This window comes from Pagrus major, chromosome 2, assembly GCF_040436345.1.
Source record: "Pagrus major chromosome 2, Pma_NU_1.0".
NCBI lineage: Eukaryota > Metazoa > Chordata > Actinopteri > Spariformes > Sparidae > Pagrus > Pagrus major.
In genome coordinates, this window is record NC_133216.1 from 7,659,502 (window position 1) to 7,668,512 (window position 9,011).

Consider the following 9,011-nt stretch of genomic DNA (forward strand, 5'->3'; position numbering starts at 1 on the left):
TACTCCCCAAATATTTGTTTTAAGTTTAGGCATTTGATTTTGTTCCTTGTGGATTTAACAGCTGAATATTTTGGCCATTGGTCTTTGCTGTGTTTTATCTTCTCAACCCTTTTGAGTTTCCCGTTTCTGCTGAGCTGAATACATTCTCTTTCTGCTCTGTTTGATCTAAAGTTGGGGACTAAGTCAGCAACAATATCATCTAGATGAAACGGGGTGCATTCACCAGACACTCGTGAAAAAGCTGCACACACTGCACATGTGGGGACAGTAATGCTTTCTCTTGGACTGCGTTTCACTCTTATTGTTATAGTATTATCAAGATTTATTTTTTAGAAAAGGAACCAAGTGAATTTTTTTAGATTTACTGTGACATAATGAAATTTACTACCTCCAAGTGACAGCTACGTGGGTGCCTATTGTTCCAATATTCTTGGGAATGTCTCAAATATTTCCAAGTCCCCCTGCCAAGCTGTAATTGACTTAATCTTTCCATTAGCCCCAAGTCGCCAAAGTCAGCTGTCATCTGTTCGAGTTAACTGTTGTAACAAGGTGCTTTTTATTCTTCCTGGTAAATGAGAGTTTTAGCTATAAGACCTAAGGGTGATTTTTAACCCCCTCACCCCCAGAGCTGCACACAAACACACATGCATGAGTACCACACACATACACACACGTCTCCCCTGCTGACAGCTCTAATAAGCACCAGCACACAAACTGACAAACTCTTGTTCACTTTTGTCAGGTGATGGGGTGTTGGTGATCTCACTGAGTTTGGTAAATATCCCCGTAGACAGACATAAACAGAACCTTTAACCTCCACACATATTCACCCCTCCACAGGTAGCAAACATGGATAACAGATTGCTGAAGAATATTTGAAGTCAGTGTATGTCTTTACTGCATTTATTCGTATAATGATAAAAGTCAGCATCTATGTTTTTATTTTTCAAACATGTTCATTTTGCTCACAATACTTCATTGCCACAGCCAGAAGATGGCAACATCACAACTAGTGTGTAGCAAAGCACTACAGTACACTACAGAGGTTAGCATCATAAATATATAATATGTTGACAGCCATTTACAATGGGGATGCTGAAGACAACTTGTCCCCATCACTTTTTAAAAGTATAATTAGTCAGAACATTTGTTAAGAATCAGCTTCTCAAAAAAAAATGTCAGGGAATGGAAGTTGGGAATTTCATCTCAGTTATGCTTGATTGGATAATATGGAATAATATGAAGCTAACATAAGAGTCCAGATCAATTTAATTATCATTACACAACCAAGATTACCAAGAAACAACAAAATGCTAGTTGTAGTCCTTTGATGCTACTTAAAAAACAAAATTATTCAAATGGATGACTAAATAATGGATCATAAAAATAAAAAACAATCAACTTCAGTCGGGGTGCAGAGCACTGATTATACCATTAAAGCTTTGGTTTGGTTGGACTTGAAATATCTTAAACAGAAATGATAACTGAAATCTTCAGTTAAATAGAAGTTGACTACAATGTATCACATTTATAGTTATGTATTAAGTTATTAATGTCATGCCTGCAGTCAGGTCTGGCACTAAGTGGGAATAGTACCCATCATTATACAATAATGCCACAACTGTATATAAAATCTTCAAATGTGTTCAGTTTGGTTCAACATGTCAGTCGTGCTCCATACTGTAGCTGTGTTGCCTCACTTCTGAAAGACTGGCAGGCCTAATTAGTTCAGGACCTCATGTAATGACTTTGAATTTCTGCTGCCAGCTTGACTATTGCATCAGTGTTCATTTTTAGAAGCAGGGTTGAAACCTGGCCGATACATAGTACATCTAATTTACAGAGAGCTGGACTGCAATGGCAAATGTGTTTGGCACCCACGTGCAGAGCAAAGACTGATGACCTCCTGTGAAGTTGAAGCAGTCATGCAGAACACACAAGTTTTTAAAATGCATTGATTTCACCTTTTAATATTTATCATCTCTCCCTATAAGTATGCAAGCCATTTGTTACGAGTTCACATAAATATGTGAATTCTGCCGAGGCGAGCATTCAGCTTAAAAGAAACTCAACAAAAACAGTTTAAAATGTAAATGTTTCAATGCAAAAAACGACAGACTCTGAATGAATATCTGTCTTATTAATGACCTTTAACAGAATTATCATCAATCACAGTGCTTGAATGCTTAGTTATACAAGCAATCTCTTACATAACATAAACATTGTCCAATTAATATTATATCGTGGTGCTTGTAAATGTCTTCAGTTACCCTTGGCAGCTTGTATTTCTGCAGCCTGATCTAAAGTTTACCACTGAGAATTGATACCTTTTTTGAAGTGTACTTCAGTTTTCATTATTTATTATATGCAGATTAAAGACATAAACACCAAGGGCTGGCAAGAGAAAGTGAGTCATTGCATCCTTAAGAAACGTGAAAGCAGTGATCAACATGCCAAGAACTGGGTCAGAAGAGTCTTTGGCACTAGCAAATATCATTAACAAACATTTGGCCGAGATTTGCAAACCCTCACTAAACATAAACCTTTGTCGGAAGTTTATATTCTTCTCAAACAGCCTCACTCAACAGGAACCTTTTTAGGGAATGTTTCTTCCCAATAGAGGAGTTTTCTAGGTCCCAAGTAGGGAGCTGCTACAACAGGGCAGATAAGACAGCGATACAGTAATAAAAGAAATGCTGTTAGTAATCTGATGGCCCTAAAAATCTGCACTGGAAGAGGTTCATCAGCAGTAAGAAATCTCTTCCTGCCCTCTAGTGGCAAAGGAGTTCAATAATTCATTGAGTCAATTATAGTGTTATTATTAAAAGCTCCATCAGATTTTTTTGACTCTGCAGCTTCATATATAATTAAAGAGAATATGAATAAAAAGTGTTTTACGTCTGTGTCAATATTACTGGTGTAAACATTAGAAACATTAATAGGTTTAGTTTTTGTCTAGAGCTACTACATGTAATAAAACAACTGTCAGTCAATTTGTGGAAGATCCAAATTTGAGTTTGTCTGTAAAATTGTTAAGATTGTGTGTTTACCACCCAAGCCATCTGTCTAGGTCTGTGACATTATCAAAGGCTAAAGACAAATACTGCTGTGCCACAAAACACACAATGTTTTGCACTGCATACTGTCGGGACCAAGAAGAGGAAATATCTTGCAATACAGATCTAATCCTGCAGTCTTGTCTCAGCTGTCTATCAACAGTTCTTCCCTGCAGAAGGCATCCAAACTAAAAAATACAGTACATGAGCTGATCATACCGTGTGACCTCAACTTAAATTGACAGGGAAGTGCTATGGCAGGCAATTCAACCAGGGATATAAAAATAAACAGGTAATATTCGAAAGGTGCCCTCACATTTCGGTTGGAATAAATAGAAAAGGCTGAATGCTCCTCGGGGCAAAGAAATGTAGCAGCTGCCTCAACTGTGCTCTGTCATACTAAAAAGCAACAAGGGACAAACTAGAGAGATGAAACACCTGCTATAACAGATTTTCAAATGTCAGTCGTGAACCTATTAATCATTCTTTGATCTTCACTGGATGGTTATTTTAGAATTTCAGCCTGAGTCATAAACTGCTGAATGAATTAGTTTACTCATTCAAATCATTTTCACCCCATTTTAATTGTTTATTTTTTGGCTTAAAATGGTTTTATGGAATGGAATATTCTGTTCACTGCTTTATACTCTTCAAAAGACAGTCGAGAAAGATTTATTATTATAAAACACACACACATGCAGACACACAAAGCACCAAGAATTGAATTTGTTTCTATCTCAGTTTACTTCAACGAATGATGTTGCAAATACTGCATATTTCTCTAATTCTGTTACTGTTCCAAACTAAACGACAGAGACAAGCAATGTAGCTAAATGTACTTTAGCTCAAACTAACTTGTCTTGAATAAAAGTAGACAAATTGAATAAATAACCTAATCTAGGAAGAATACTTTAGAAGACAAAAATGTTCTGAGCTGCATATTAAGCTCTCCAAAACAAAAAATAAATGTTTAACTCTAAGTAGACCCATTTGAAGCTGACCCATCTGCAAGAGCACAGCAAAGCAGGAAGCTTTTATGTATTATTAATGTCAAGATGTTTACAAATTTTCATTTGTGGTGACACTGCAGCATGATCTTTGTCTCCTCAGAAGTCCATTTCTGTGAATTATAACCATTCTCAATCGCCATATTGACTGTGGCTGTGAAGGTTTTACAGGCTTTTTCTTTGTCTTGTTTTATGTGATGTTAAACTCAGCCTTGGAAGAATTAAGATGGTGTGTGTTCACTTTCTGGGGAATTTATTTTAAAGCCTGGAGCTAGAAAATCGTTGTCTGATCATTTTAAAGACAATTGCCTTCTTGACAACTAACCAGAAGCTAAAAAATCAGTATTAGGCCATTTGTAAGTGTAAAGTTACGCTTGTATCTGTGTAAAAGGCTAAGTTGGTGGAGATTTCTCATTCACTTTGCCCGGACTGCACAAAGTGAGAAAAAGATAGTCTTGTGTTTAAAGAGACTCCCCAATTAAATCAGACTAACCAATGGAAAAGGGGTTTATTACACTGGAGTGTGCAGTTAACTGCATATAGTCTCGTTACACTATACATCATTTTGGCAATAAAGTACTTCAACCTTTTAAACATTTCAACATGTTTCTCTGTCTGAAGGTTGTGACAAAAACTAATTTTAAAGAGGAAATATTTAAGATAAGGTCAAAATTGAGTTTGAAAAAAATGATCCAACATTATCACCAGAATGTGATGAAGCAGCAGTGTTGACATTATGTCAAAGACAACTATGTATTGTAGACAATGTCTACTGAAGTTAGCATCCTAACCAGCCAGTCCCGGCCCATCCTGTTTTGTAATACCGTTAGTCTTAGGCCCCCACGTAGTTTCAGCTGGGAAATGTAAGCGAGGGGCAAGTTTTCTACACTTTACAAGCTCTCTTCACTTTTTTTAGTCCAATAAATACATCCTTATTAAACAGAAAATTACAAACACACACCATTTCAAATTCAAGCATCTCTTTTACTGAACCAAGATTAACTTAACTGCCTTGTTAACTCATCATAAAACATCATCATTGGTCATTTACGGAGGCAATGCTCCGGTCTCGATCTGGCTGTGTTCTGACTGAGCCCAGTTCTGTTGCCGGCAGTGTAACACCAACATTTCCCCATTGCTCCAAGCTCCCGGTCTGCAGAGACTCGAGTCAGCTAAGTGCTAATAGAGAGGCAAAGTCACACCCCTTCTGGTGAGCCCAATGGGACCTTATTTCAGAAAAAAATTGTATAGTAGTCAATGGCAAGAGACATAATATTTTTTGATTCAGTTTGAATTGTGCCATGACTTACACATATGATGTTTGTCGATTTAAAAAATAACTTTATCAGCTAAGAAAGTCACAGTTTGTTGTAAAATACTGTTAAGTTTTGTGTAAACCCACTAAGTAAACTACACTGTCTCACTCATATGTCACCGACACCAACATGGCTGCCATCACGGCACAGAAAAAGTATTTAAAAGGGTGAAAATTACAACAGGTCTGGCCATAATGACGGATGCATTTATGAGAAAGGAGAGCTAGTCAGTTTTGTGAGCTAGCTAATATAAGGGACCGGCTCTACAAGATTTCAGTCATCGGTTTGGTCAAATGGGATAAAAAAAAATTCTCTCTCGCTAGTCAGTAGACATTCATTTCCTGAAATAAGCTAACAGCAGTTAGCTACAGTCAAAGATAGCTACACCAAAGAGTTTAATGAGCAACAGTCAGCGGTTACTGCAGTGATATGCTGACCCCTATTTGTTTGGAGTGACCTTTGACTGGTGGCTATATCTTACACTGCACCTTTAATTAATCTACATTAAAGTATGAGTAAGTTGTTTTAAAGTTACGCTGTGCTAATAAGAGCCATTTAGTCTGGCTGTGTAAAACCATAATAACCCATGACTAGTTTATAATGTTTAAAGAGGTTTCACAGTACATACATAATTTATGTCCAAAGTCCAATTAAATATAGCGCCTGTGTTTAACATATTCTCTCACTGTACTGCTGGATAAGATGGTCCAGACATAATTGCATTGGTAAGTGCACAAACCAGATTGCCTTGCAGATGTCTTGTACTGAGTGTGATGGGAAAATATGTGCAGTGATGATGATAATGTCCACAAGTCCTATAAGTGAGAGATTCTGTTGATTCAGAGGGAGTGAAATGTATTTTATCACATACTGTGTCCTCTCACACGTACAGTATCTGCGAAAAATAACGCAAAAGCACACACTTTGCTCCAGGCTAGCACACGCTGCCTGCTTTTTTCTAAGTGGAGAAGGAGGAAATGCTGAATGGGAACTCATGATTCGTACAGCAAGCACATTGATCCTCACAACAGTGTCTTCTTACATTGAAGCAACAGATGAAAGTGAACTGTTAAATTCAGAACAGTACTAAAAATGTGCAAATGCTGAAACAAATAAATGTCTAGCAAAACTATAACATTTCAGAAGGATTAATATCCAATTAAAATGTATGACAAAATCATGATTTAATCATTATATATGTTAGTTGACTCTATAAATCCTAATGAAGTGTGTCACTAGAAGGTCTAATGAGTTTTTATTGTACCCAATTAAGTAAAAATACTTTTACACATGCTTCTTTTAAGCTTTCAAAATAGCTGATGAGCTCACAATTGAAAACATGAAACCATGATTCATTGATAAACACTGCCCTATACAGACTTAAGCCGCAGCTGTATCTTAAGGGGGTAATGAACATTAACATACTGTATGTGTTTTGTTCTTCGTGCCTATGGAAGTGAAATAAAGAAATGGGTTTGCAAGAGGTTCCTTAGCAACTGTGCAGGCTCACTATCCAGCTAAAGACTGATGTTAAACATCTTTTATGGCTGTTTCCCTACTATAGTAATTACCCTTTAAAAGCTCAGTGGAAAGTATATTGCTTTTCTTGTGAATATTTCCAACATCATGAAAGGGCAAACTTTTCCAATGGCTGTTTCAGTATCAGTAAATCTTATCAATCTATCCTAACGACATTCAACAGGGCCTCTGTGTGTTTTCATTTTCCCAGGATCGACTCTGCAATGATGTTTATGCCTTCATTGTGGTTTCAAACAAACATTACATATCATATTTTTTTAACATTGTATACATTCACCTATGGCATATTATCTGAAACATATTAGCATACATATATTCATGAGTCTGTAAGTTGATGGCTTCCTGTATTAAATAACTGGCATAATATTGCAAGCTTATGCTTCTTGATTGAATCCAACCAGGCCAGCTGTACACAATAATGCTCACACAACCAATACACTGTGTAGTATCATCCAATCCAGTGTGTCAACCCCACTGAGAACTAGAAGAAGTAGAGCAACTATGGCAACTAAACACACAGATATGTTTCGAGGGAGTTGCATGAGAACAAATGAGGACCGGAGATTGTACGGATATTCATCATGTTGCCATAAAACACAACTACAATGAAATACTCGTGCTGATTTGGAAAGTAATCTGGATGCTGGCATGTTAACGCAACATGATAAGTTGATAGAAAATAACTTGTTTGAGGAGCTGCTGGCTTACACGTATTTAAAAATTCTAAATGCTGAGGTAGCTAGTTTCTAGTGAATTCACCCATAACAAGAGGATGTTCTCCATGTTGTGTGATAAACTTTTCAAACAATAGTTCTTAACCCATAACCTTCCTGCTGATAGACATCACAGATTTATAATTATCAGTAATTAGAAGGACATTTGCAGTAGACACTGAAGAAGAGACCATTGCGTCAGCTAAACGTGACACTTGATTTGTTGTTGAAGGTATAGTATGAGTCAGGAGACAGATGTATGATCAATCATGGTCTGTGTTCATCACATATGGGTAAATGAATGTGTTGTTGCTGTACATTGCAAGTACAAGCCTTCTTGACAGATTTATGCTTTGTTTACTTTTTTTCTCCCAGCAATGTAGCAGGAAGATCTGTTCACAGCTCAAGTTGAATTGAAGTCAGGGATACAGGATGGTATTTTTGGCAAGTACTGTGTACGACTGAGTAAGGGCAGTAAGGTTGTCCACATCGAGACAATGTTCCCTTTCAGAGGTAAGATAGGTGATCAGCAGGTGATCGCAGTAAATATCTGATTTTGCAAGAAATAAATTACCTGATAATGCATTTAATGCAAATGCAAAACTATGATGTTTTAAAGCCATACATATAGGCCAAAACAAATGTATAGAAAGAAATAATTTGCCCTGACCCATTTGTTTTTTACAAAATACACATTTATGGAAATGTGCAATAATACGGCTGTCACATGATGCAAAAATCATATGAACAAAACTTGTTTTAGTGTATGCATCTCGCTGTGACAATTTAATCAGTGTTTGCTTAATTATTTTTGTTGTTTTTTTGTGGGGGAGAATCCTAAATAATTTTTTACCCTGCATGCTTAAAGGGTATTAAAGAGACTTTCACAAGAGCTTATGCTGCTTCGGTTTTATAGAAACGTCAGTCCCAGTGGCTTCAGGATTTTAATTACTCAGAAACAAATGACTAAATACATTTCTTATAATTAAAATGTAATTATGCTCACAATCCATACATTTTGCTTTAGCCCAATAAGCCTGCAAAATCTGAGCATAATACAAATGAACTATAAGCATTTCTTCACTGTGATGTCTTATTAATACAACGCCACATTGTTCTGGGAAAGAATGCAACGTTAATATGGCTGCCCTGCAATATTCGTAGAAATAATGACATTGTTTTTGCATGAAAATAAACAGTGGGTAACTGCTTTCCTTAATGGGAAACTACCCATACATCCACACTTGTTACGCTGTTGCCAAGCAAACCTGAAAGCAGCGGGGCGGTGATGGCCAAAAAGACATGTTCTGACTTTGGAGCGCGCAGTTTGTGCGAGAGCATCTGACACCTCATGTTCCCAGCTGATCTGACGCGTATTTC